General features: G+C 36.2%; 1 protein-coding gene and 1 long non-coding RNA gene across 2 annotated transcripts in view; both read left to right on the plus strand.

Moving 5' to 3' along the window:
• HCN4 (hyperpolarization activated cyclic nucleotide gated potassium channel 4) overlaps nucleotides 1–26,371 on the plus strand; it is a 146,659-nt gene that overhangs the window by 35,662 nt on the left and 84,626 nt on the right. The gene's annotated exons all lie outside the window — the stretch shown is intronic.
• On the plus strand, nucleotides 1,787–16,010 carry LOC142152076 (uncharacterized). Its single transcript, XR_012691291.1, has 4 exons — nucleotides 1,787–1,964; nucleotides 3,781–3,831; nucleotides 10,455–10,555; nucleotides 15,518–16,010. It is a non-coding gene; the product is annotated as an uncharacterized LOC142152076 (long non-coding RNA).

The following is a 26,371-nucleotide window of genomic DNA, read 5'->3' on the forward strand; positions in this document are numbered from 1 at the left end:
GACACTTAGCGGTACCAGTTATCTGTGCCTGATCAGAGTTTATGTGATGAATCAGTGGGCCCTTTTTCTTCTGGTCCAGCTGGAATTACCTTTGGAAAGCTGTAGTGGAGTATCCTTGTTTCCTCTTTTTAGATGCTAGCTTGGTAATAGGCAAAGTCCTGCTCATAGTTCTGGTGACAGTGGGCATTGCTGTTGCTGCTTCCCTATTCTAATCTCCTTTCTCTTTCCTATATTTTACCAGCTGTTACATATTTTGTTCTAACAATCACTGACTTCCTCTTTGGTGCTTTCCCTCTCTGTAATGCTCTGATAGCCATTTCCTTCTGGTCTGTCCCTGGTTATTAACTTGCCTTTTAATTATTTCCCTTTAAGAAGTTGTCAAAACTCTTTCTCTTCTTATTAATCTACTACTCCACCTAATTTACTCCTGTAATTTTATTATCTTGTAACGTATCTTTCTGTTGTGCTTTGTATATTTAAATATTCCTTCTTTTATTCTGTATTTTTTTAGGCGTTCTACAGGAAGGTAGTCCTTACATTTCTCGTTTTATTCTCTCTCCCTTTCACTATGCCTTTACATATCAACTTAGTCATGCTTCTTCTGTCTTCTGTTTCCCTTGTCACCACTTTCTATGTCTCCTTTATGCTATTTTCCTGTCTACTCAGCTTTGTTTCTCTCTATCTCTATTCCCTTTCTGTACTTCAATATAATTCATTAATGTTGTCCTTATCTCCCTCAGGCTCTTTCCTATATCCTCTCTTCCTTCTTTGGCTTAGTCACTGACCGACACGTTCTGCTACACTTTCTGCTTCTGACGTCCACTATTGCTGGATTTGTAGGGTTTCTTAAGCCTCTTCTAATGGATCAGTGTTCTCAACGGCTCTTCCTATTAATGGAGGCTGCTGCAGAAAATATACACCTCCCTCTTTTGATTGGCTGGCTTAAGTGTCCAGTTTACTATTTGTTTTGTTTTATCTGTATAGAGACATTTTATTTACAGTTACATACCATTGTGCACCAATGCATACGCTGGCTACCTATAGCTGTACAGCATCCTTATTCTTTGGCAGCATCCTTATTCTCACATTTATCACCACTTTAAATGCTTACTTTTGTAGTTCACTGCACAATAATACATATGATTACATAAATTCAATAGGGTCAAAGTGTAGAGACAGGTTGTCTAATAGTTCTGAACACACTAAGGGGTCTATTTTCTATTCAGCAGCTTTAAACATCATTATGTATTGCTGCAAATCATAGCATACATGTTGCAATACCACTGTTATTTACTATGCCGGGCTGCTTTTAGAACCCCAGTGAAGACCCCCCTATTCTACAAAGTAATTTTACTCTTCACATAACGCTGTCGGTAAATGCTGGAAGTGAAATGCGCATAGGGATCTGACCTTGCGGGGACAAAACAGACTTTCCGGCTTCACTGAACCCCATAGAAACAGTTAAGCAAGCTTTTTGCTGCTTGATAAATCACTAACATCACAGTACCCATAGAGTTCTATAGGGATTGCGATATCAAGCAGAAATTGTGAATTCCTGCAATAATCATTCAGTTGTTTTCTCCTAATTTTTGGGCTATCACAGTATGGTAACTTTAGGGAAAATCTACTAAGTTCAAATCCAGTCAATTCAATTATCCATATGGATTGTTTTTGATCTAATTGTATATTGTTTAGTGAGGAGAACAATGCAGATCAAATAAGATCTGTAATATTTATTTGTGGTAAGTAACAGATGATTAATTGAAGCTAAATTGCACTTAATTGGATTTTTAGGTGTGTGTCCATTTTGGTGGCCATGGAAAAACATGCAACTTTTTCTCAGAAAAACGATTGAATCTGTACTTTTGGGGCTAGCTTTATGGAACATCGCAGATATAGCACAATCAGCACAGAACGGCTGGGTCATCTAGCTGTAAACATGTTAAAAATGACTGTCCCATATGGTAACTATGTCCAAATGTAGCAAAGCTATAGAAAAATAGATTTGATTATTACACTATGTTATTGAATGATTTATTGGACATTTTAATCAGAATAATGGAAGTTGTGTGAACATTCTGTTCCTAAATATATGTATAACTAGAATTTAAACATTTATGCAAGAAACATGCTTGTATCAGTTACACACATACATCATGTACATGCTTTGTAAAATGTAGCCAGGCTAGCCAGCATTCAAATATAGGTGCATGACACGCCAGTCTTTTCTGACTGCCAGTTGCTTTTTGCATAATGTTGGGTATATAGACTCTTGTACAGGGCAAGTTGCACATCAGGCCAGAAACAATGGTGGAAGTGGGAGTGTATACGGTTGTATGCCATACCACAACTTCCCCTACTGCCTTCATTGTAACACTATCAAATTCTATTTACTTACATTCGCAATACATTTTGCATACCTCCACTTCTAAATTTCCACTTCAAACACTGGCCAGAAATTATTAATTTAATGTGCTGTCTATGTAACCAATACTCTTTTTCTTTTTTTGCTTGTTGATTTTATTTTGTTTTGCATTCTCAATGAAACATGGAGAACAGTTAGGTGTATCTGTAAGCTATTCCCTTAGGGAAAAGTGCAAATAAGTCACTCCTTTTCAAGAGAATAGACTTTTGGGAAATTCCAAAAAAGCCTTTTGAATAGTCGCTTCTTAATCTAACCTTTCCCCTTACGTGGATAGAACTATTCTAGTTATAGGACTTTACTTAGTTTAAATGATAGCGTTAAGTCTGCATTTAGAGGTCAGCATTTAATAGAAATACAGTTGTTTCTCCTTTCTTTCTCATATTTTCTTCTTAATTCCCAGAGCTCTCCTGTCAGATAATTACTGTGTAAAATATAATATCTTGCCATGGATTTACAACTTTGACAAGTAGTTTAATCTCCATTGTTATTTTATTTTTTGATTCCTGCCAGTGTAAATGCTTATGCACAAAATTCATACAATGGAACAATTTCGTCTTGCACAAATGAGTCGAGCAGATAACTTGGCCAACACGGCTCACTGAATCCACTCTGAGAGTGCCACACATTTACACTGTAATAAATTCATTATGATGCAATGTGGTGCATTACCTCCATACCATCATATATTCTGTCATTTGTCTAAAATAAACCTGTACCGCACATGAATGATGCAGGGATACACAGGAGCAGATGTAAAGGACAGGGAAAAGGGAGAGTGAGTAGGTCCACTCGGGTGGATGCCTATGAGAGAGACTGTGGTTTGCAGATTTTAAAGCTCGAGCAAAGGATTGGATTAGGTTCAAAATTACTGATTAAGCAGGGGGTGATTGTGAAAGGGTGTTCAGGGGGACCAAAATTTCTAAAAGCCTACAGAGGAGTTCCTCAGGATGCTGGTAATATATTTTTTTTGATATATATGCCAGATGAAGTTGCACACCATCGTTATGGAATTAAGGTGAGGCAGCACTTATAATGTGCCTGATCAATTTATCTATATATTTAGGGACATCTGGGATTTTCAGGGGCAGTAGAATAAATGTGGGATAATTAAGCTGGTGAAATTGGAGGCCAGGAATCAATGGTTGAATTTTGGGACAGCTCCACCAGATGTGCAAAAAAGATTACTACAGTATGCATCTGATGATGTGTTTGGGAAAATGCTGTGGAGCTTGGTTGGAACAAAATACCATCTGAAAAGTAATTTTTAGGCGTTTTCTTTGATAACCATCTATTTTTATTAATACTTTCGCTAGAAGCCCTACTCAATTTCTGTCCTGACTCTCCGTTATATTTAGTGTCAGTGGAAAAGAGATAGAAGAACAGATACAAATCATTGAGCTTGATAGGTAAGTAGTTTGTGGTGAATAGGATCATTTGAATTCATGGTGACAGGTCCACTTTCAGGTAACTCAATGCCTGCTGCAAATATTTTCTTGAACTGTTCCTACACATGCCATTTGCTTGAAACACTGACAACAGGATAATACACCATTGTTAAGACATATTTTTTAATAAATTAGTGCAGTGAAATCCAAAATGGATGAAATTACGTTTATGAATGTGGTATAATTATTTATTTTTTTACTCTTGCTTAGTTTATATAGATTTCCCCTTTGGCTATTGCTCATTAGTAAGTCTGGGAATTACCTTATCATCTTGCTGATTTTTTTTAACAATGTTTTATTTCAAGATAACCAGGTAACAACATGGTCAATATATAAAATAACAGATGTATCACTTATTTATATTTTCAAAATGTTCTTTCATCTTATACTTCTGAATATTATTTAGTGAGGGTAGGAGGAGTAGGGGAAAAACAAACATTTTGCAGATTTTTACAGATGACTTTTAGTTACAGAAAAAAAAACTGGGAGAGAGACAGATGTAGTCTTGGAGCAAAGATTCACGTGCAACATAGCAGGCTCTGTGTGCGCCTTTCCTGTGTGTCCCGGGTGCAGATTCCCTCTGCCTCTGGCTGATAAGATTATGCATTGTAAGGCTATTTTTGGTTGTGTTAGTGATTCTGTGCTGTGCTGCATCCTTGTCAGATCAGTGCAGAGGATAAGAAACCATCATTTTAAGGAACTATTAACCTTTATAGAAGGGACTCAGAAAGCTTAATGAAAAATATGTCTCTACAATAGGGATGATCAAATTCAGGATTTGGTTTTTGATCTGGCAGAATATTAGGGGGTTTTAGCAAGACTGATTTTAGACCAATACTATAGATTCCGTAATCCTGATTTCCCTGTGATTTTTGTGCAGTTATCACAGCCAGAAGCTAAAATTACGATGTTATCATCTAGGTCACTCCTGCTTTATTTTAATATGCCAGTTAAGGTCTGGATTCAGGTTGGTACTTTGTAAAATTACTTTTAAAAAGATTTTGTATTCTCACAAATCATATATTCAGTACATGTTTTCATAATATTTCTTAATATATACAGTTTGCTAATGTAGTTATTTTATATGTAGTTTTGTTTCTTATGAAGAGACATAAAATAAACTACTTTTAACTTGGTACATAATAGACATATATTTTGTACTATTCTAATTCCTAATATAGAGGTGTATTTGCTCAATGCACTTTTTATTGGATATACAACTATCCAGAAGTGACATTGATCTGATCTATCGCTCACTCATATCACATTTTGCTGAAACTAGCCGATTCTTTCTAAAAAATAACCCGCTTCGTCTGCCAGTGCACTACAAGATCAACACAGACTTGGCTATTGTAACTTTTAATTCACTGGTCTCCCTCAATCATATTTTTTCCAATGAAACTTATATTCAATCCTTCATTCAATATTTTGGCTTGCTAAAAAGTACCATATGAAATGCAACATTTCTCATCTCTCCTCTTAAAATGTAAATTTTTTCTGCTTCTCTCTGTTTGCCCTATTTTCACATTCAGCTTTGGATAATCTCTCTGTTTAGCAACCTCACTGTGAATCGCTTAAGAAAAACTTAAGCTGGCCGTATTAGACAATTGGCCCAACAGTAATTTTGTCCAATTAGCCCAATTATACCAATTGTGTGTCACAAAAACAAGTGTGATGCCTGGTAAAATGACTGAAATTGATCCGATAGTTTTCAGGCATGCCTGTAAATGTGAATTGCAGATGTCCAATTTTATCCTGTCTGAGCAGTCACTTACCCACCACACTAACACGCCCCAATAGGTCTGGACATATTGGTCAGATCTAGCAATTTTCCACCGTAATCCTGTACCTTGGAGTTTAGGCTTGAGTGCCCAGTATTACCTCATCATGTCTTCTTCTGAATCAACAAGAAACTGATTAGGGCCTTCTGGTCATAAAAGTTCAGCAATGGATTATAGAATAAGTATACCTTTTTATAGATTTTGGATTTACAACATAAGTAGAAGATAAATATAATTGTTCATAATTCAACCCACTGCTTAGCTTTTTTTTGTTAGATAAACTTCTTGGACCTGATTAATTTAGGAGCAGAGAGTGCAGTGGGGTGGGGAGGGGGGGCAACAAGGGTAGATATGAGCAGTAAGGATAGCCATAGAAATGGACAGTGATGATAGGATTATCAGGGGGTAATGATAGAGATACGAGGGGAAAATTATAGAAATATGAGATGGGCACTTTGAGAGATATGAGGATGTCAATGATAGTGATATGAGGTGGTCAAAATTTGGAGTAAATACATGGTATGCTAAGAAAAAATAACATTCCATTAAAAAGTAACAATAAAAAAATAATAATATACACTTATTTTTTTAACACTTGGTTGTAGTTAATCCATGCACTAATAATTAAATTGGGTTGAGGCCCACTTGTACTTGTTAGTGCCTATTAGTGGGTCTTGAAAAATGTCTAGTGAGTTCCATTGATCTACATAAATATGAATATAGTACGTAATATATTCTATTGTTCAGATAAGTGTATATGCATTGGGCTCACAAACTGAAAATAAGTTTATCAAAAATATATATAGCTATATAAAAGTTGTATTAACATATAAGACCTTCATACTTATACAAATGTTGTCATGGTTAATGTGTAAAAAATTGTATCGTAATAATGTTGCACAATATCTTACCCATACTTCAACTCTTCTACTTGGCTTGTTTCTACTACACAATCATTTTCCTAGTTAAGGAACATGTTCTTGGAGAGTTTTTTTTATTTGAACTGAATCATATGACACAAGTTTATGTAATGTGTCCACTGCTTACATGTATTTGTCAGATTAGTATGCCTGAGATCAGATGAGCTGCAGGCCATTCCTGTCTGTATCACCGTGATTGTTCAGTCACAGTTTGAGGGTAAAAAGTAATTGATTTTGTCCTGTATTGTACCCTGAAGTCATGCTAAAACAAACAAAATAAATACAGTTTATAAGCATTTAGTCCATTTCTGAATATATTTCTGTGTGTGACAAGGGCTGGTGGGTTTACATTCTATTTTTTTCTTATCCAGAGCCAAAGTGCCCTTCCTCTTCTTGTCTTGCTTTGCTGAATACTAAGGAGCAGATGATTGATATGAAAGGGTTACAGGCATAACTAATTAAGACTGTATCTCCTAGAGCACTTATTTGCTAGCATGATATGTATGTACTAGCTTCTTCCTTTGTGCCCTTTATAATCCTTCAAATACAGAAATTGTGAAATTGTATTTCACAGGTGAGTTGTCAGAGATTAAAAAAAAAATCAGTTTTTGCATTTGTCATTAATTTATTTCTTGCTTCTGTGCTCTTTGCACGCTAATTGTATTGTTTTACAGACACAGCATATTTTGAGGTGCTTGCTTGTAGTCTTTAACTGCGGCAACACAAAAAGGCAAATTAGTCAATAACAGTGGGATTTGTTAAGGGAAATTATCATGAAGAGGAGTTTAATAGGTGACTTTCAAATAAATGGCAATTTTTTATTTGATTAAATATGGGTACCAATGGCTAAGTTATACCATTACTGGAAAAAAACATCATTGGTAATAGCTACTAACACTGTGTGCATTTTACTGCTTGTTTGACCCTACGATTCATATAAAACTAACTGCTCCAGTTGTAAAACGCTACAGAATTTGCTGGCACTATATAAATAAATGTTGATAATGATGGTCTATTTAAAAAGACCCACCATTGAGGTAGATTTTGATTGCTTGTGATAGCAGAGATTGAAAATCTTTCATCCAATTTAACAAAAAAATGTCACCGGGGTAGCTGATCAATTAATATTTTCCTTGTCTGCAAATGGTGTTAGTAATCGAGGACAACAGTGGTGAATATACCACAGTTGGCCTTGTTAAATATACTTCAGGGACGCTATTGCTAGCCCAGGTCTGTTAAATAGTTTGCAGCCCTTAATAAGTTTGCTGGATTTTGGGCTTTTTAACATTTAATAAACAGACCTCTAGAAATCTTGGAGTAGGAGAGAAATGTCATGTGTTTCAATGAAGTTTTAGCTATTTGAGTGTCAAACTTTTTATTACATAATCTTCCAAACATATACATCTGTGCAAGATAGTTTCTTCATTAACTTGCTTCCAGGGTGACCCCTGTAAATTGTAGCATGCTGTGGAAACGGTTTAAGTGTTTGGCCATAAAAATGTTGGGTTTATTTATGCAACATGGCAGTCTTATCTTAGGTGGGACTAGATGTAATATTTACTTGTAGTTGTGACAGTTTTTATAACTTCTCTTTCCTCATTTTTTTTTCAATAGAAATAAGACACAATCATATTTAATCAAAACAAAGTACAAGCACACTCCCAATTCTCCACTAATCCCCCCTTCTCCCAGCCAAATTTCTTATTAAGTTGCCAGCATTCTCTAGCCATTGAAGTAAAGCTTCACAACATAGTCTCATGGAATACCAGAAGCATTGTAATATCCATTAAATTGTGAAGTTAACATATCCACTCCTAGCATTATTGCTATTACAGTCCCTCCTGTCATTTAGGGGCCAAGTAGGGAGCTAGTGATTTAGTTTCTAGCCCAAGGACAACAAATATTGTTATATTTGGAATCAGGATTTAAGTAACATTAATTATAAACAGAAACTGACAACATTGTTGTCATGTTTCCAGAATACATAAGAAAATAATGGGTACACTGTATTTTCCCATACTGGAAAAGAACAGATCTTGAAAATTACAACATATAGAACAAATAAGCAATGCCCAACTCATACCAAGCAATGGTCGAATTGTATGAAGTGCTGCCCAATTATATGCACAAGTACCACAATCATATATAACATGCACAAATCCTACATAGCAATGCACAAATGTTATCCAGCTCATGCATGTCAGTATTCAAATAATACTGTACAGTACCTAGCATTGACAAGGCATACCAACCAGTGCTGAAATTATACCTACTGTAGCAAAGTCCAAGCATTACCCTCCAGTAACTTACTATAATTAGTGTCCAGTAATGCACTTTAAATAACAGTGCCCAAATCATTCTCAGCAGTATCTAAATCATACTCGACAATGCCCAAATCGTACCCAGCAAGGTCCACATTACACTTAGCAGTGACTTAAATAAATCCACCAGTGCCCACTTATTACTGGGCAGAGACTGATTTGTATTCCGTCTTGTACACATAATAAAGAACATTTTATTTGTTTCATTTCTGTAAAGCACCCACCATTTACCATTTGACCTAACCCTGAAAATGGGGGAATTTGTACAACATTTGCATTACGTGCACATAGTCTGCTTGCATAGTGACCTCTCCGTATGAAAATACTTAATTCATCTATATTATAAAGTACTGCAGGAAAGAAGGTTGCCATTAGATTTTAGGGGAGTAAACAATGGATGTGGAGGTGTTTGAACATTGTTACATTTTATATGTACGTCTGACATAAGCCAGGTGCAAATACTATTTTTGATTGGTAGGCATCATGAGATATATTCGACTCAACATACACAGATAAGTACTCATTTTTATGAGTACGTTCAGTTCAAGATGACTCCAACTATAAATGAAACCCATAGTGTTTGTCAAGAAAGTGGGTAGAACAGTAACCACTCAGCTTATCTGGAAATTTGGTATGTATTCCCAGACACATTGATATAGATACCTTTTGTTCCCAATGACGGATTGCAAGTGTCTCCACCTCATAGCTAGAAACTGTAATACAAATGTATCTGCATGAGGGAATCAGTGGTTAGAGAACACTGCATTAAATCAGTATTTTTGATCAATTGAAAGAACAACTCGGCATGTCATGCCAACATACCAAGCAGTACTTAGTTCAAGGGTAGAATGGTACCCTTTTTATTTGTGCATTTGTGAACTGGCCCCTTCTGGGCTACCTCTAAATTCACAATACCCCACCCAATCCGCTATATAACGTTTCACAGCTGCAACCACTTGTGAGCATAACAATCAACCAAGCCTGCACCACACACCACCATTAAAACTATCAGGACCTCGTAATCCCCCCAGTGACATGCCGCACATCACAAACTTGGCATCGTAGTACCTAATCTTACCATGTGTTGCTCTAAAGTAAACAGCTGGCCTGTCAAATGTCATGATAAGGAAAAAAAAATGTACATGTCCATCAGGATTCATGTTTTGGTTTATCCAGGGAAATAAATTTGCAAGCTTCCTTTACAAATATCTTATCTAGACTGCTGGTACTTTCAGACAACTTAATGATCCAGGTATAATATTTGAGGTCACAGCTGGCATAATGTGTAAAATAAAAGCTGTCAAGATATGGGGCAGTGATGGTTACAGTGTATGGAGCATTGCTGGTTACTATAGTGTGTGGTGCACTGTCTCTTAGCATAATATACTAATATTGTATTACACAGGTAGTCAATGAAAACAAAATGTATATGTGTTTAAGGAGAATGGTTCTACCACTGCCTAAATCATATCTATAGGATGTGACAGTGTCATTTTACTCCTGATTTCTATGTATAGATGCTTCTCTTTTCCCTTTCTAAATATATTTCTCTAATGCTTTAGGTAGCAATAGAATAGTATATCAACTGACCTTTTCACTACATGTCGAGATGACCAGAAATATGAGAACTGTTGCTGCTTTGCTGTTTATTAAGGTTCACAATGTAAGTAGTAGATGTGCAAATATATATATATATATATATATATTGTAATAAAGGAACATATTGAGTTGCCTATATTCAAACCATTTCAGTGTATTTATCAAGTCCTGTGCTGTTCTTCAACAATGATGCTATTCTTCTGGATCAGTGCATCCAGGTGAATGACCTACTTACAGTGAGTGTCTCTTTTCTGCCATAACAGTTTTATATATTGTGAGTGTATGTGTGTGTGTGTGCGTATATATGTGCATGTATATATATATATATATATATATATATATATATATATATATATATATAAAATATAATTATACACACACACAAGCTAACATGCAGTTCAGACATTGTGCCGAGGGAAACATTTCTGTCCAGGGCCCACTAGTAAGTTTGGTGTTTTTTATTTATATATATATATATATATATATATATATATATATATATATATTATGTATTACTATAAATACACCATAACATTCTATATATGGATGATTGCGGTATGTTTGATGAGTATTAAGCTGTGGTAGGTTTGGTGAGTATTAAGTGACAACTTTTGTTTGAGGCCTACTGGATGATCCTTTGGAGATTTAATGACCAAACCAGTGTTTGCAGAGATAATTATTGGAGGCCTTTTAAGCTGACATGCTTTGTCAAAGACCATACAAATTTACCTCTTTAAATCGGGAAGAGACTGCACTTATTATTGGAGGTCTTCTAAATTGAGATGTCTGGTCAAAGATCATACAATTTACCTCTTTGAATCATGAAGAGACTGTACTATTAGGGATAAAGGGGGGGGGGGGTGGCCTTCTATAATAAGACAATATGCTAATTAGTTAAAAGTGTGATTTCTAAAAGCTTAAAAAAGTTGTTTCTTGAAACAATGCTGTCACTTAATTAAGGATCAATGTGTATTTATGCTGAGGCATCTTGCTACAGAATATCTGTCTGTTCAGACAAGTATGAGCTGAAACATCTCCTAGTTATCCCATCATTATCACCATACTAATATATGAAAGAAGGTCGCTGCATTATATCTATATACTCAGTTATCTTTTAATCATATTTATGTGGGAATTCTGCTAACTGTCTTTATGTCATAAATGCTTTGCCTCGACCAAAAAGTCACTGAGCATAGTGGCATATACTAGCGATATATGGAAAAAGATGTTAGAGAGACTCGTATATCTTTTTCACAGTGTAATAATATTTCTAAAACAAGCATTTTACCAAGCACAAGACTTCCCGTTGCAAAAGTAACTTTCTAAATATAAATTATATTTACTTCTAGCACAGACTAAATTCCGGTCAGCATATGTAAATAGATATTTTTATTTATCATATGTATTTCTATGCAAAATGCAGTGAATGTAAAGGTACATTAACCCTATTTTTAAAGCTTTCCCATTTGATTTAGTTAATGGACGTATAAAAAAAATACAATTATACTTTACTTTCATATATGATGTATTTAGAGCATAGAAGTATGGGAAAGAGAAGTGAGGGAGAGGTGTATCAGAAGGGATAGCTGAAGAATACTTAATGCTGCCAACTGAGTACAAATAAAACCACTACCTACAGTCAAGTCCATAAATATTGGGACATCCACAAAATTCTCATATTTTGGGCTCTATACACCACCACAAGGGATTTGAAATGAAACAAACATGATGTGCTTTAACTGCAGACCTTCAGCTTTAATTTTAGGGTATTTACATCCAAATCAGGTGAACAGTGTAGGAATTACAACGGTTTCTATATGTGCCTCCCACTTTTTAAGGGACCAAAAGTAATTGGCCAAACTAAACAATCCTACATCGAACTTTCACATTTTAATACTTTGTTGCAAATCCTTTGCAGTCAATTACAGCCTGAAGTCTGGAATGCATAAACATCACCAGACGCTGGGTTTCATCCCTGATGATGCTCTGCCAGGCCTCTACTGCAAATGTCTTCAGTTCCTGCTTGTTCTTTGGGAATTTTCCCTTCAGTTTTATCTTCATCAAGTGAAATGCATGCTCAATCGAATTCAGGTCAGGTGAATGACTTGGCCATTGCATAACATTCCACTTGTTAGCCTTAAAAAACTCTTTGGTTGCTTTTGCAGTATGCTTCGGGCCATTGTCCATCTGCACTGTGAAGCGCCGTCCAATGAGTTCTGAAGCATTTGACTGAATATGAGCAATTAATATTGCCTGAAAAACTTCAGAATTCATCCTGCTGCCTTTGTCAGCAGTCACATCATCAATAAATACAAGGGAACCAGTTCCAAAGGCAGCCATACATGCCCACACCATGACACTACCACCACCATGCTTCACTGATGAGGTGGTATGTTTTGGATCATGAACAGTTCCTTTCCTTCTCCATACTCTTCTCTTTCCATCACTCTGCTACAAGTTGATCTTTGTCTCATCTGTCCATAGGATGTTGTTCCAGAACTGTAATGTTTTTTTTTAGATGTTGTTTGCCAAACTCTAATCTGGTCTTACTGTATTTTTGGCTCACAAATGGTTTACATCTTGTGGTGAACCCTCTATATTCACTCTTGTGAAGTCTTCTCTTGATTGTTGACTTTGATACATATACACCTACCTCCTGGAGAGTGTTCTTGATTTGGCCAACTGTTGTGAAGGGGTTTTTCTTCACCAGGGAAAAAAATCTTCTGTCATCCACCACAATTGTTTTCTGTGGTGTTCCGGGTCTTTTGGTGTTGCTGAGCTCTCTAGTGCGTTCTTTCTTTTTAAGGATGTTCCAAACAGTTGATTTGGCCACACCTAATGTTTTTGCTATCTCTCTGATGAGTTGGTTTTGATTTTTCAGCCTAATGATGGCTTGCTTCACTGATAGTGACAGCTCTTTGGATCTCATATTGAGAGTCGACAGCAACAGATTCCAAATGCAAATGTCACACCTAGAATCAACTCCAGACCTTTTACCTGCTTAATTGATGATGAAATAACGAGGGAATAGCCCACACATGTCCATGAAATAGCTTTTGAGTCAATTGTCCCATTACTTTTGGTCCCTTAAAAAGTGGGAGGCACATATAGAAACCGTTGTTATTCCTACATCATTTACCTGATTTGGATGTAAATGCCCTCAAATTAAAGCTGAAAGTCTGCAGATAAAGCACATCTTGTTAGTTTCATTTCAAATCCATTGTGGTGGTGTATAGAGCCCAAAATATGAGAATTGTGTCAATATCCCAATATTTATGGACTTGACTGTAGAAGGATCTGTATCCAAAGAACACAAAGTAGACAGAGCCTTATTTGTGAAGCACACTCAATGTGCACTGCAAACTGCTTAGTTTTGCCCCAGTGTCAGCAGCAGTCTAGGAACCTAAAGTGGCCCTGGAAAAAATTCTTGAAGTGGCCTCATGTGGGTGGGACCAAATCAACTGTAGGTGGGGCCAACACAAAAGTAAGTGGGATTTAGAACTCTTGGAATTTGGTTGGGGAAACATTTAAGAAAACCGAGATGTGATGACTTAATACACAGTGGGTCATTTCTAAAGCAATGCAGGGAAAAAGCTGCCAGTCCTGTTCTATAAAAATACATGAATCCTTTTGCATGATCTGCGACTGGTTTATGCCTCTGTGCTCAAACTTATATAGTTATCTACTAACATATCTTACCAATATTCGCTTCATAGAAACATATCTGACTTTGTTTCATAAGTTTAAATATTACGAAACATGTTGGCACAATTGTATTTGATCAGTCTGTCAGAGCAGCATATGAGCACCTCACCACACTGATGTAGCTTCCCCCGACGTCCTGAGATGCAAACTATCAGTCAAATCTCTCTCTTTATTATATATAAAAAAGTGTGCTGTGTGTTTCAAAAAATGCCTTAAAAATAATCCTTATAATAAATGGCTGTCTACTGCGATCACCATAAAGGTGAAATGCTTCAAGCATTTGCAAGAAAGCACTTATTTTGTAACAATTGTGTATGAGCCCAAAATGTGCCCAGTGATTGGGGGATTGGTTTGAAGTAATAACAGTGCTGAGAGGGTTGGCAGACAATGGCATAAGTAAAGGGGAGAGTGTTTGCTGGTGATATACTAAGTGCAAAGGAGGCAGGATTAATGAAGTTGCCTGTTGTTTACCACTGACCACCAATTTCTTTGATTGTTCCACTCCTTCTGACAGCACCGGGTGAAGAATTTTTTTTTTCTTTTAAATTGTTAAACAAGACGGCCTCTGGGCTTCCTCGTTAGGCCACCGGCCTACCAGGAAGCTTCCCGGTAAGGCTTATGGCCAATCCGTCCCTGCCCAGTGTGCCTGGATGGTCCACACAACACACTATACAAGAGTGTATACGTCACATCATAGTTCAACCTCCTATCACTTAGAACCAGCTCTTTTAGTAAATAAAATATTTGTTCTTCTCCTAAAATACTGCTTGATTTAGCCTCCAATATTGCTTAAATGATTCACGAGAGTAGGTGACATCTGGACTGTGTCAACACTCCGCATTACATCGCTCAGAGTGTGCATAGAGCTTTTCCACCAATATGCAACAACTCCTTTTGTGAAGTGAAAATAGTCACATTTGCGTCCACACAACAAGAAACACCTTTAAAAATGTGACATTTCCTATCTACTTTCAATAATGAAGTATTGTTTTTGCTCTGCTCAAAGCTAGATGCATTGGTGCACCTACTCAACAATTTGCAAGGAATGTCCAACTTCTCCCAGCAACCTGTCTGAACTTCTCCCCTGCAAACGCCATCTTGCTCCACAAATGCACATTTTGTAACACTACGCACTTTGATGAAAATCTAGGTGCACTGATACAAATCAAGGTGTACGACAGGACAAGAGCTGATTGTGCACTTTTCCTTGGCTGTTTTGACCTCCACAGTATTTTCACATTTCCTTTTTATTTATACATCACAAATAAAGTCCCTTTGATGTTTACATTCCTAGTGATTGTTTCATAATTCTGTATTTCAGCACAAAAGAAGAAAAAGGATGGCTGTATGATGTTAAAATGTTAAAACATAACATTTATTTATTTAGTTTAAAATATATTTGTTACTATTAAGTATTCATTAAAAAACAGGAAAATAAAAAAATTGGTAGTATAGAAAGTGTACATGAAATATTAGTATTAGAATTAAAAGAATTTCCTGCGCTGGGCTTCCACTCTCAAGGAAAACTGCAATAAAATTGCTATGTGTTTCTGATCTCTTGTTTGTATTTCATGTGTCCTCATTATAAGAGTTTCAATCATTTGTCACGTCCTTTTTATTAGAGATTTTCTGAATATGAACCTCTGTTTGTACATGCTTTTAGCAGTAGAGAGTTGTTTAATGCGCCAATTTACAATATCCAATTACCACAATATTAGTGTAGGGGGGATATCACCACCTATTTGGTATTTGATAGTTCTGTTATCCTGTTATAAGGGTTAATAAATATTGGAGGTTGAATGCTGATTAATAAGATAGGGGTATATATTTTACTAAGTGTTTCTTATACTCCTTTTACAATTTCTTTTTGGGAAGTATAGAGTTTTATGTATAAAATTATAGTTCCCTTAAATAAATATGTCAATGCATTTTAGTCTCTTTCTCTGCAGTAGGTCCCTGATCAATAGAGTTTCTACTTTGTATGTAATATTACTGATAAATTTGGATTGTATGTCCCCTATCTCTCTATGCTATCCTTCCAAGGCCAGAACTAACATCTATCTCTGTGGTTTATCTGACTACATCAATATGGTTTGCTCAGAATGAAGACATGCAGTCAGCATACAACGAATGCCAATGCCAGGCACTGTATGGTTGGTATTACTTCATAGGGAATTCTGCACTTGTTGCAACTTTATGGACCACTAGGTAAAAGGTATGCATGGTAAACTTATGCACGCCAACGTAGACATAAGGCCACAGCAAAAGTGTGAAGATAATTGATGAAACAAGGGATATCGGAGACACAAAACACATTGTATGCCTGCAAGTATGTGCATTCAGTGTTTTCACTTTTATCTAATTTACAAAAATGTAACTAAGTGGATGATTCTCCTTTTAAAAGCCATGAGTTGAGGGATTTTAACATGGTATCTAAATTCAATGTATTGTTGTAGCACTTGGCCCAACTGTTTAGTTTATATCATTGATCATGTGAAGCTGTCACCAAAGACTTTTTGTTTTCAGTTTTAGTTTTAAGACTAGACTATTTTTTTAATTTAATTATAATGGATTTTTAAAGTGCTAGATTAGGGGAGTAGTGTGTGAACTGTGAAAGACAAGCTAATCTATGTTGGGTAGCTAACAAAATAAAATAAATTGTCACACTCATGAAGTCTGGAGGAACCTTGGGGTCTGCTTGACTTGACTACCCACAAAGAGCAGAGGAAATGGAGGTTTTTCGCCAGGGATCCCTGCAAGGGAATAGGGACTTTGTATACCACCACCATATTACACAGACTTTTATTTTGAATATTTAATCATTCACATCAGTCCCTGGACCATTGGTTAAATTCTCTACCACACACACTTGCGTTTATTTTGTCAGTCACTTACCTACTAGTATGTTTATTGACTGTGGGAGGAAATGGGAGCACCTGAGCACACACAGGGAGAACATACAAATTCTACACAGATATTGCCCTCATCTAAGTTGAACCTATGGCCGCAGCACTGTAAGGCAGCAATGCTCGCCCCTGTGCTGCAGACATGCTTAGGTTCATGTATAAAATTCCTAGGCAGGCCCAGATGCCCAACATTTCAGCTAATGCGTGCTAATGTTTCATAAGTAATTGTGACTAAGGTAGAAATCATATAAAAGATGTTAGCTAAAGGCAACTGTGGATTAAGCACACCAACCATTAAATGTGCGTTAGTTCAACATGCAATATAAAACAAACAAGCAATACTGAATCAGTAAACCTGCAGATAGCAATCATGGGCGTGAGATGTAGTGTCAAAGTACGGTCCATCAATAACTTCACAGAGTGAAAGTAAGTAGTGTAAAGAACACAGGTTGTGGTCTAGTAAACACCTGAATGTCATATTGTTATATGAGTCACTCTTCAACCAGCTCTCAACAAGCAGGCAAATACATTTTTGCTGCACTACTGGATAGTTATCTTTTAGGGTTCTTGTAGTTCTATTGTAGCATGGAATCCATTTACTTGCCATGGGTCCACTATATATGAAATCAATTTTTCAAGTTCTTTAATATTGGACCTAAAACATAAATGTGACATCATCAATAGATGCAATGCCCACTCACTCACATGTCTGTATGGAAAATGTGAAGGACCCCTTACTCCTGGTAGATGCCCTAAATTTTGATCCCAGAAATACTTCTGATTAGAACACAGACCACATAATTTGGCTAATAAGACTGCTAGCCCAAAACAGAGGCAAATAAGGTCTTATTCCTACCCCAGAGTTCTAACTCCAAAATGGTAACGAGATATCTTTAGGAATACTGTAGTCACCACACCAGGGGGTAAATGTATCAATCTGCGGGTTCTTCAACACCCGCGTGTTCAGCCTCTTCCGCGATTAAATTTCAAGCGGCGCTGCATTGTAAAGGGTTAACTTCCCTTTACAATGCAGCGCCGCTTGAACACGCGGGTGTTGAAGAACCCGCAGATTGATACATTTACCCCCAGGACTCTAAAGAAGTGTTTACACTACCATGTATAATGTTAATATTGGATATCTTAGAATTGCCTACTAGCTCTGGTCCCTTCAGATATTTACTATATAGTTGCCTCAAATGTATGATTATTTGAAGGTACAGGGTATCGAGGTAGGAGGAAGTTTTAGATCTATTAGCCAAATCTATGACAAGCTTTTCTTTTTGTTCGTTGTTCCTTCAGTACCCAATTGTAAAGAGTTTTGTAGGAGCAGTGTAGACATTCCTCGGAACATAGCAATAGAGCTCAATATGGGGATGAATATGCACATACATATGATCTAAAACTCTGCCATTATAAGTCCACACTACAGAGAGTAGCTAGTCATCAAGCTTTGCAAGACTGAGCAGCCAATCCGATGGAGATGCATTCTGGGGTTCTTACATTGATTGTTGGTTTGAATCATGCTTTAGATAATGAGAGCAAAGACCTATTACCGTTGCCTGATTTCCTTGCTAGACCTGTTCCTGCATTCAGTGAACAGAAGAATAAATGTCTCACTAATCTCCTGCTATCTCTTCCACTCCATAGGAAGAAAAGACCTGCCAGCTTTTTCTTACTAACTGCCAAAATGGAGAGGACAATATGTCTAGCTCATCTCCTGTTTCTCATCTACCATCTATACATTTCTGCTTATTATGAGACATGTGATATCCCTATACAGCTCTCATTTTTCTATGTTTTGCAAAACAGAATAAAGGCAGACTACAAACATCTTACCACATTAGGAGTCTTTAAAAAAGAAAATAATTTATATTTTTGGCAGTGAAATTTTAGTGAAAATGTAGAATAACAGCAATGTTTGGGGACTTGTCAACAAGACTTTTGTGTACAAAATTATCTTTTGAACAAAATGTGGAACATCAGTTGTTAATTTATCAGAAAATTAGAATGTTCAGTGAAATTCATTTGGGTATACAAAATACCTATTGCTGTGCTACTAAATCAATTTAATTTACACACATGATGCAGCACAAAAAGAACATTTAAACAAAACATAACATATTTCAACATTACTCTATACATATTGTGACATTAAATATATTCCCTAACAGAGTAAATAGAGACAAATAAATTCCATAATATGAAAATTCATATCATGACAAGTGGAGGAAAATTGTGTGGAATACTGTAAAACCAGAAAAAGAAATGTTTTCAAACTGCAATACAGATTTTTTTTTTAGAAAATACGTCCCAAAATATATGGGTCATTTGAAATGGTATCTTTATGATTTTGGAGTATTTTCCTGTGCGTCCTGTCTTAAAATAAGCTATATAGAAATGTTTATTACCTCTTATATTCTATGTACTTAACATTTAATTATCTCTCTTTTATTTTAAGCTGCATGAATATTTTTGCTACTTACAGAAGTATAGCATTATATGAATAAAATTCATAGCTTTAAGTAAATGAGTGCTGCAGGAGGTAGTCCATTTTGTTTGGTTTTATCTACACCATAACATGCACCTCACTTTAGAAAATATAGAGTAAGAGGTCTGAGTGACATCATGTATTATATAGTCTATTTCATGTCACAACATAAATGCAGTATAATTTGGCACATACTAAATGCTAAAGAGCAAATAAAGCCATTGTTAGATGTATGTGTTACTGATCTGAATAATACACGCGAGAAGCTGAAGCATGTATGCTTAACTCAACATTTTCAACATGCTATGATTTACCAGATTGCCTCAGGCTACCAAGTTAGGAGGATGAATCTTGTTTGTATAGACGGAATGCGTGTAACGAGCTTGCACACTTGCTCTGGGGAAATTCACTCTGTGGATTGGTGGATTCATACACAGGGCAGGACTATTGCTGTCACACACTGAATACATACACACTGAAATATCAGTTTTTTGATCTGTTACAAATTGCAGTAGGACACTGTCTTTAGACGTGGGATGTGGCTTCAGTTTGCTGTAAACAAGTTTATGTGGATCGGTGGATTCATACACAGGGCAGGGCTATTGATATCACAGTAGCTTAACACACTGAAATATCAGCTTTTTGATCTGTTACAAATTGCAGTAGGGCTCAGTCTTTAGATGTGGGATGTGGCTTCAGCTTTCTGTCATCAGGTATCAAGATGATACTTTATTAAGCCATAGATTTTTAGAGTTGCAGTGGAAAGTCAAGGACAGGTACTTTGACTACACAGAATAATGTTATTAAAACTATTACCCCCAGTTAGTAAAGTTATTATTAAGGTATGTAGCAATTTATTGTAATCAATATGCCTGTTGCATATATTAAATTTGTTAGTATCCTAGTTTTAAGCTGGCATGTATATGTAATTATTTGAAAGATACCCCCTATCCTCATACCCACTATCTTCTCTATTTCCAAAATGATTTCATCCTCATCTATTGTTAGCTCTTTACTTTGCTGCATCAATGTCACAACTGTCTGATAAACAGTTAACCCTAAGTGGTGCAGAAAACTGATAAGTTTAAACTTACCATTACCTCCTCACAATGAAAGCATATATTTTGCTATCTACATGTCCAATATTCTATGTAGTAATTGACTTAAAACTAGTGAAACCACCTTCATGCCACAATGATCTCTCTAACGACTAGGAAATTGATAAGCTGAGTCCTCATGAATATTGGTCCAGCCCATAAAATGGCTGCCTCAACTGTGTCTAGGCTAAGACTACACTTTACTTGTTATTCTTTAACCTTAAAAAAACAGAACATTTTATTTAAAAAAATGCAAATGATTTTACTATTAATTGAGAGAAGGACAAGTCTAGAGCTACCATCAGTGCAAGTAAAGAGAAAAATGGACTACACAATTTAAAAATATGAAAACAAGCTAACTGCTCTGTTGCATTATTTTATTTAATTCTACCTACCAATAGTTATGTGCTAAATGCACTTTTGCAATATAAAAAAAAATCAGTATACCTACCATTACAGTTATGTACTAAATGCACTTTTGCAATATGAAAAAAATCAGTAGTCAGAAACGATGTATATTTGCTCTGATGAAACTTAAATGAAGAATGGATGAGACTGAATTAACCATTTATTTAGTGTAACTCTACAAACTGGCTTATGTAATAGACAACCGATCGTTAAAAATGAGTTAAAAATATATAGTTATTTTCATTTGGTGCTGCCTAAAAGAAGAATTTAGGGAATTACACAGTGCTGACATGATTACATATACTCTGCCAAGAGTCTTTACTCCGCATAGTCTCTTGCACGCACACGTCTTTCTCATCAAAAGCAAGCATGAAGTGTCAGCTGAAAAGTAGAGGAGGGAGACAACAGCTGGGCTTCTCCTTGTAACGCTCAAGGGACCACTATGAGATATGACGGTCTGGCACCCTTACGAGCAATACTATTAGCAACACGCACAATTGCATTTTATGTATCGTGAGTCTTCTAGGTCCCAGGTTCCCAAAATAGACACACACACACACCTTCCTTTGTATGAAGGTGGGCTCTTCAACCCATGCTCGGTTACTCTGAAAAATCTGAACGGACAGTGTTGTAGGATATCTACAATAATTTATGTGATCAGAGGCGCATTGTTGACCTATAGAGCTGTCCATAGTGCTGAAATAATTGCACAGTCAGTCATCTTTCCTGGTGCATTCCAGATATATTATAGCACGTTCGTTTTGTAAACCGCGCTATAGGTCAGCATTCTAAAGGGTGCTTGTTATATAGCACAACGTTTAAGGTAATAGAAGTTAATCATTCATATGTATCTAGTTATTGGTAGACAGTATCGATGAATAGTTATCGTAAATCTACACCAGGAAATGTCTACCTGCACATGATCGGATTGGTGTCATAGAGCTAGTGGACATTTTGTCCAATGCAGTGTGATATATGTATATATATTACTCAGCTGTAATCTCTCGTTGCACAACGCACCTTCAAACCTCTTTTTAAAATCCTCATCCACGGCTCGCAGCGTACTTCATATTTCCATCCCCCAACAGCTCGGTCTTCCACATCTCCCCTCCCCGGTGACTTGAGGTGCTGCTGTGTAACCCATTCTTACCCATTGCGTAATTGTAGTCGTAATTATTGTGTTAGAAGATGTTTCATACATCAGGATAACTTTGGTCACTTTTGAATGCTGAGGATAATCCCTTATATACACAGAAACATATAAGATGTATAAAACATATATAACGTAGAAAAGAAACTGTCTGTGTAGCTAGTCTCTATTTTGTGGGGTTTCTTTTGGTCAGGTTGGGGATTTTCGTTAATATTTTCAAGTATTGATAGCAAAATGTTTGTACCATTAATACATTCTATTACCACAACTGTTGGGACGGATCTATGTTACCTTTTCGTCTTCCACCCTCTAGTTTTAAAAGTGGGCCCCATTGTAGCAACCATATGAGCCACTATCTTAGTCCCTGCTGCTGTACAAGTAACTAGCTGCAATTGTTGAGTTTTGCATTGAAATAAAATAGGTGCTCCTTAATGTTTAATGAATAGAAAAAAAAAAAAAAGTGGGCCCCTTGTCATACTTGTATCATTTGTGTTAACTTCGGAATATTGAATGTATCTCTGAGCTGCTGATCACCAAACAGGTACCATCGTCTGTCAGTCAGCTTGATGGAAGAAGTCATAAGAAAATGTGTGCATAAAATTCTAACAACATGTGACTGGGGTGCAATCGAGGCAAAATATAGCAGATTATACATATCACATCACTTACCCTGACTCTTTATATTCAGTACTTTTCTTGCACTGAAAAAAACATTTTAAAACTGTTTTCTATCTGAATGTATTAAATCTAGTATAATGTGTCATAACACTTGCATTTTGTAATGCCAGCATATATTGTTCACAAAGGGAAGGATCCATGAAAATGGAAAGTGAGGCAATTGTCTTAGACTACAGGTTTTGGAGCAGCAAAATGTAAGAAATTAAATTGAAAATATGAACTTTCTTGCTGCAAATATGTAAATTGTTGATTTATATCTTTCATTTACTATATATGATGGAGTTTCATAGGATTAAAATTGCTGAGTCTGATGTTGGACTCAATTGTGTTTCTTTCTTTTGAGAAATCAAAATAGATATTTGCTCAGCTATCATCTACTTTTTTCTATATCAAGCCATAGTTTAAAATTAATTTTATTTCTTGTTCAATGTGTGATATTATGTGCCAAGGGGCATTGAGAAAACTAGGTCATCCCATTTAATCTAGTTTATCAAACACAATTTAATTTTATAAAACCAGCTTTTCACTATGCCTTTTTAGGAACAATAGTGGATGCCTGCATTGTATTTGAAAAGCTGAGCTTCCAGTTTAGAAAAGTCCATTGTCTGTCCATACCAATTTTATAGCCAATCTCATCAATAACTTAATTAGAATCACTTCTACAAGAATACCAGTTACAATAGTAAGGCTTGTTCAATGACAATGCTATGTTCCCTGATAACCAGAAAGCCTGAAGTCATTCAAAAGTTGGAGGTGATAATATAGATGCGGCAGCGGCATGATGTTTCAGGGATTTCATATATGACCCTTGGAAGTAATGTAGCTAGAGAATTGCGGACTATGTTAAAGAAAAAAGATGGTGAGCCCCATAGCTCCCATGTCACTTTGTACAGTTTAGAGTATGGTACACTCCCATGTCATTTTTGAGACAACACTAAGGAGAGGATTTAGGTTATGAGAGCCCTAAAGCATTGAATTGCTGCATGAACATTATAAACCACACTCAGAAATGGGAGCATTGCAAGCACTTGTTATCACAACCTTGGTTCACCAAGTCAGCCACACACAGTATGTCCTGCCTGATGACATGAAATCATTATTGATATGTGTTCACTGAAACAAATTAAATGAAATACAGTAGCAAATGAATGTATTACTTGCTGATCACTAGGGAAGAAGACATCACCATCCAGTCATGGATTGACTTGTTACACAGGCCATGTGAATACATTTTTCTGGTAATGGCATGTTTATTCATTTAAGGGAAGTGCAAAGTATTCCTGTCTACAGTATGAATGGTAAACCTGCCACTTGTTATATATAGTTATAACTAGCAGTTCTCTTTCTTTACAGATTTGAAGTGCATAGAAAATATCAGCAGGGTTAGTATCATAGTTAGTTTGTGTGAGTTGCCTCTGGGTGCTCCAGTTTCCTCTCACACAGTCCAAAAACATACTGGTAAGTTAATTGTTTTTTAACAAAATGGACTCTAGTGTGTGTGCGTGTGGTATGGAATTTAGATTGTAAGCTCCAATGGCACAATACTGTGAATGACTACATATTATCTGCACAACACTGTGTAACATTATTGGTGCTATAGAAGTAAATAATAATAATAATAGTAGTAGTATAATATTAATAGAATAAGATAATGTTTTTAAGTATATTTAGTATTGTTTGGTAACTCACAAGATCGATTGTTTGGTGACTTTTCCAAGTTGCAGACAAAAGTGAGTATAATTTTACCGTTATTTACTTATTCTTTTATAGAGATTTTTTATAGTTCTTCTTAGTATTGACTTATCATGATTATTTATTAATTCAACATGTGATAGAGGCAACTGATTTCATATGTATGTCCTGCCACTGGCTTAAGAATAACCATGTAAATGAAAAGAATGTTTGTGTGTGATCATTTCAACTATTCATTAATTAATGCACTAGTTTCATGTAGTTAATACTACAAACGACTGACTCCTCTAGGATATATAACATCACACTTTATATACCGTTGTTTCTTGATAAAGGTCCTATAGAGGGCAAAAATGTTGATGAATAAAAAAAACTTAGAATTTTCACCTTATATACAAGACATGAGACAGCTATTTTATGCTTGTTAAGAATAAACGTGTCTCTGGAGTTCAATGAACATTACACCCAGGCGATATAATTGATGTATGTGTGATGCCGACATTACTACTTATTTACATAGATCATGTAGCAGACTCGCTCCAGCAACTGCTCTGAGCATTTTGGAGGAGAAGCAAATTTGTCTTTGTATCTTATCAGAACTTTTTCTATTATCAGAATACATGCATTAGCGCCCTCTATTGCCTTCTCAATAGGGACATCCCACGCTCTCTATTGAAACCTCCTTTTCACTGCTAATCTTAACCCACCTCTCTCCTATTTTGGCTGTGACCTGCCTCCTCCACGAAGTCTTGTTCATATAATGCATACATACACACACAAACGCACAAATGCTATACTGGTATATATATATCAGTGGTTGAAGTCACGTTTCCCCACTACTCATCTCTAGTGTAGTAACTGGAAGGGCTCCTGCTCTCACCTTGCATCATACGAGAGGGTGCGGCTAGCTACTCAGCACATTAGGAGGCAGAGTGCGCTTACATCACTCCTCACATTGCGCACCAATTGGTTAGACAGTTAGGATCACTATAGACCTAAATTCACCTTAATGCTGTTCACCTTTTTATGCCTGAGATAATTAGCCTGTCATTCCTTGCACAGCAACACTTCAACTACTAAGTAAACTATTGTAATAGTATGATTTTTATGCAACCTTTGACTCACCTGTCTCAGCATGCTGACATGGCATGCTGGGACATTAATATTATCATCCTTTATTCATAAAGTGACAAAATTATGCAGTGCTATACATTGAGAGGATCATGATACAAACAAATTACATTCAACGGCATAAAACCAAAGGTACAGATAGGCCTTCCCAAGTGACACAGTCTAAGTGGTGTGGAGAACAATTAATACATAAGGTAGAGGAATAACAATTGTAGCTGGTGGTGGGAAAGTGCATGTGGCCACACTAAGGTGAAATCATTATCCTCCAATATTAAAGCCACCAATGGGGACTGGCATTTATGTGTAGCTTCTAGTGGTATAGTAGTGCTGGAACAAATAGAGACAGTTGAAGGTGGAGACATGAAGTTGCGTATCTAACATTCATTTTATGCATAATATCAATAATTTGGTGGCTAAAGCAGACCATAAACTACACGTTTCCATTCGTCTTTACATGGAGTATTTTGGGGTCTATTTATTAAAGTACGATCAGCCATTAAAGCAGAGAAAACAGCAGTTTTCTATATAAAATGTCCATTGCACAATTTATGGCAGGAGAAATCAAAGATTTCGTGGAATCCATATTGGGTTGGAGAGGGGGGGGGGGGTAAAATATGTTTAGTTG

This window comes from Mixophyes fleayi, chromosome 4, assembly GCF_038048845.1.
Source record: "Mixophyes fleayi isolate aMixFle1 chromosome 4, aMixFle1.hap1, whole genome shotgun sequence".
In the NCBI taxonomy this organism is placed as follows: Eukaryota; Metazoa; Chordata; class Amphibia; order Anura; family Limnodynastidae; genus Mixophyes; species Mixophyes fleayi.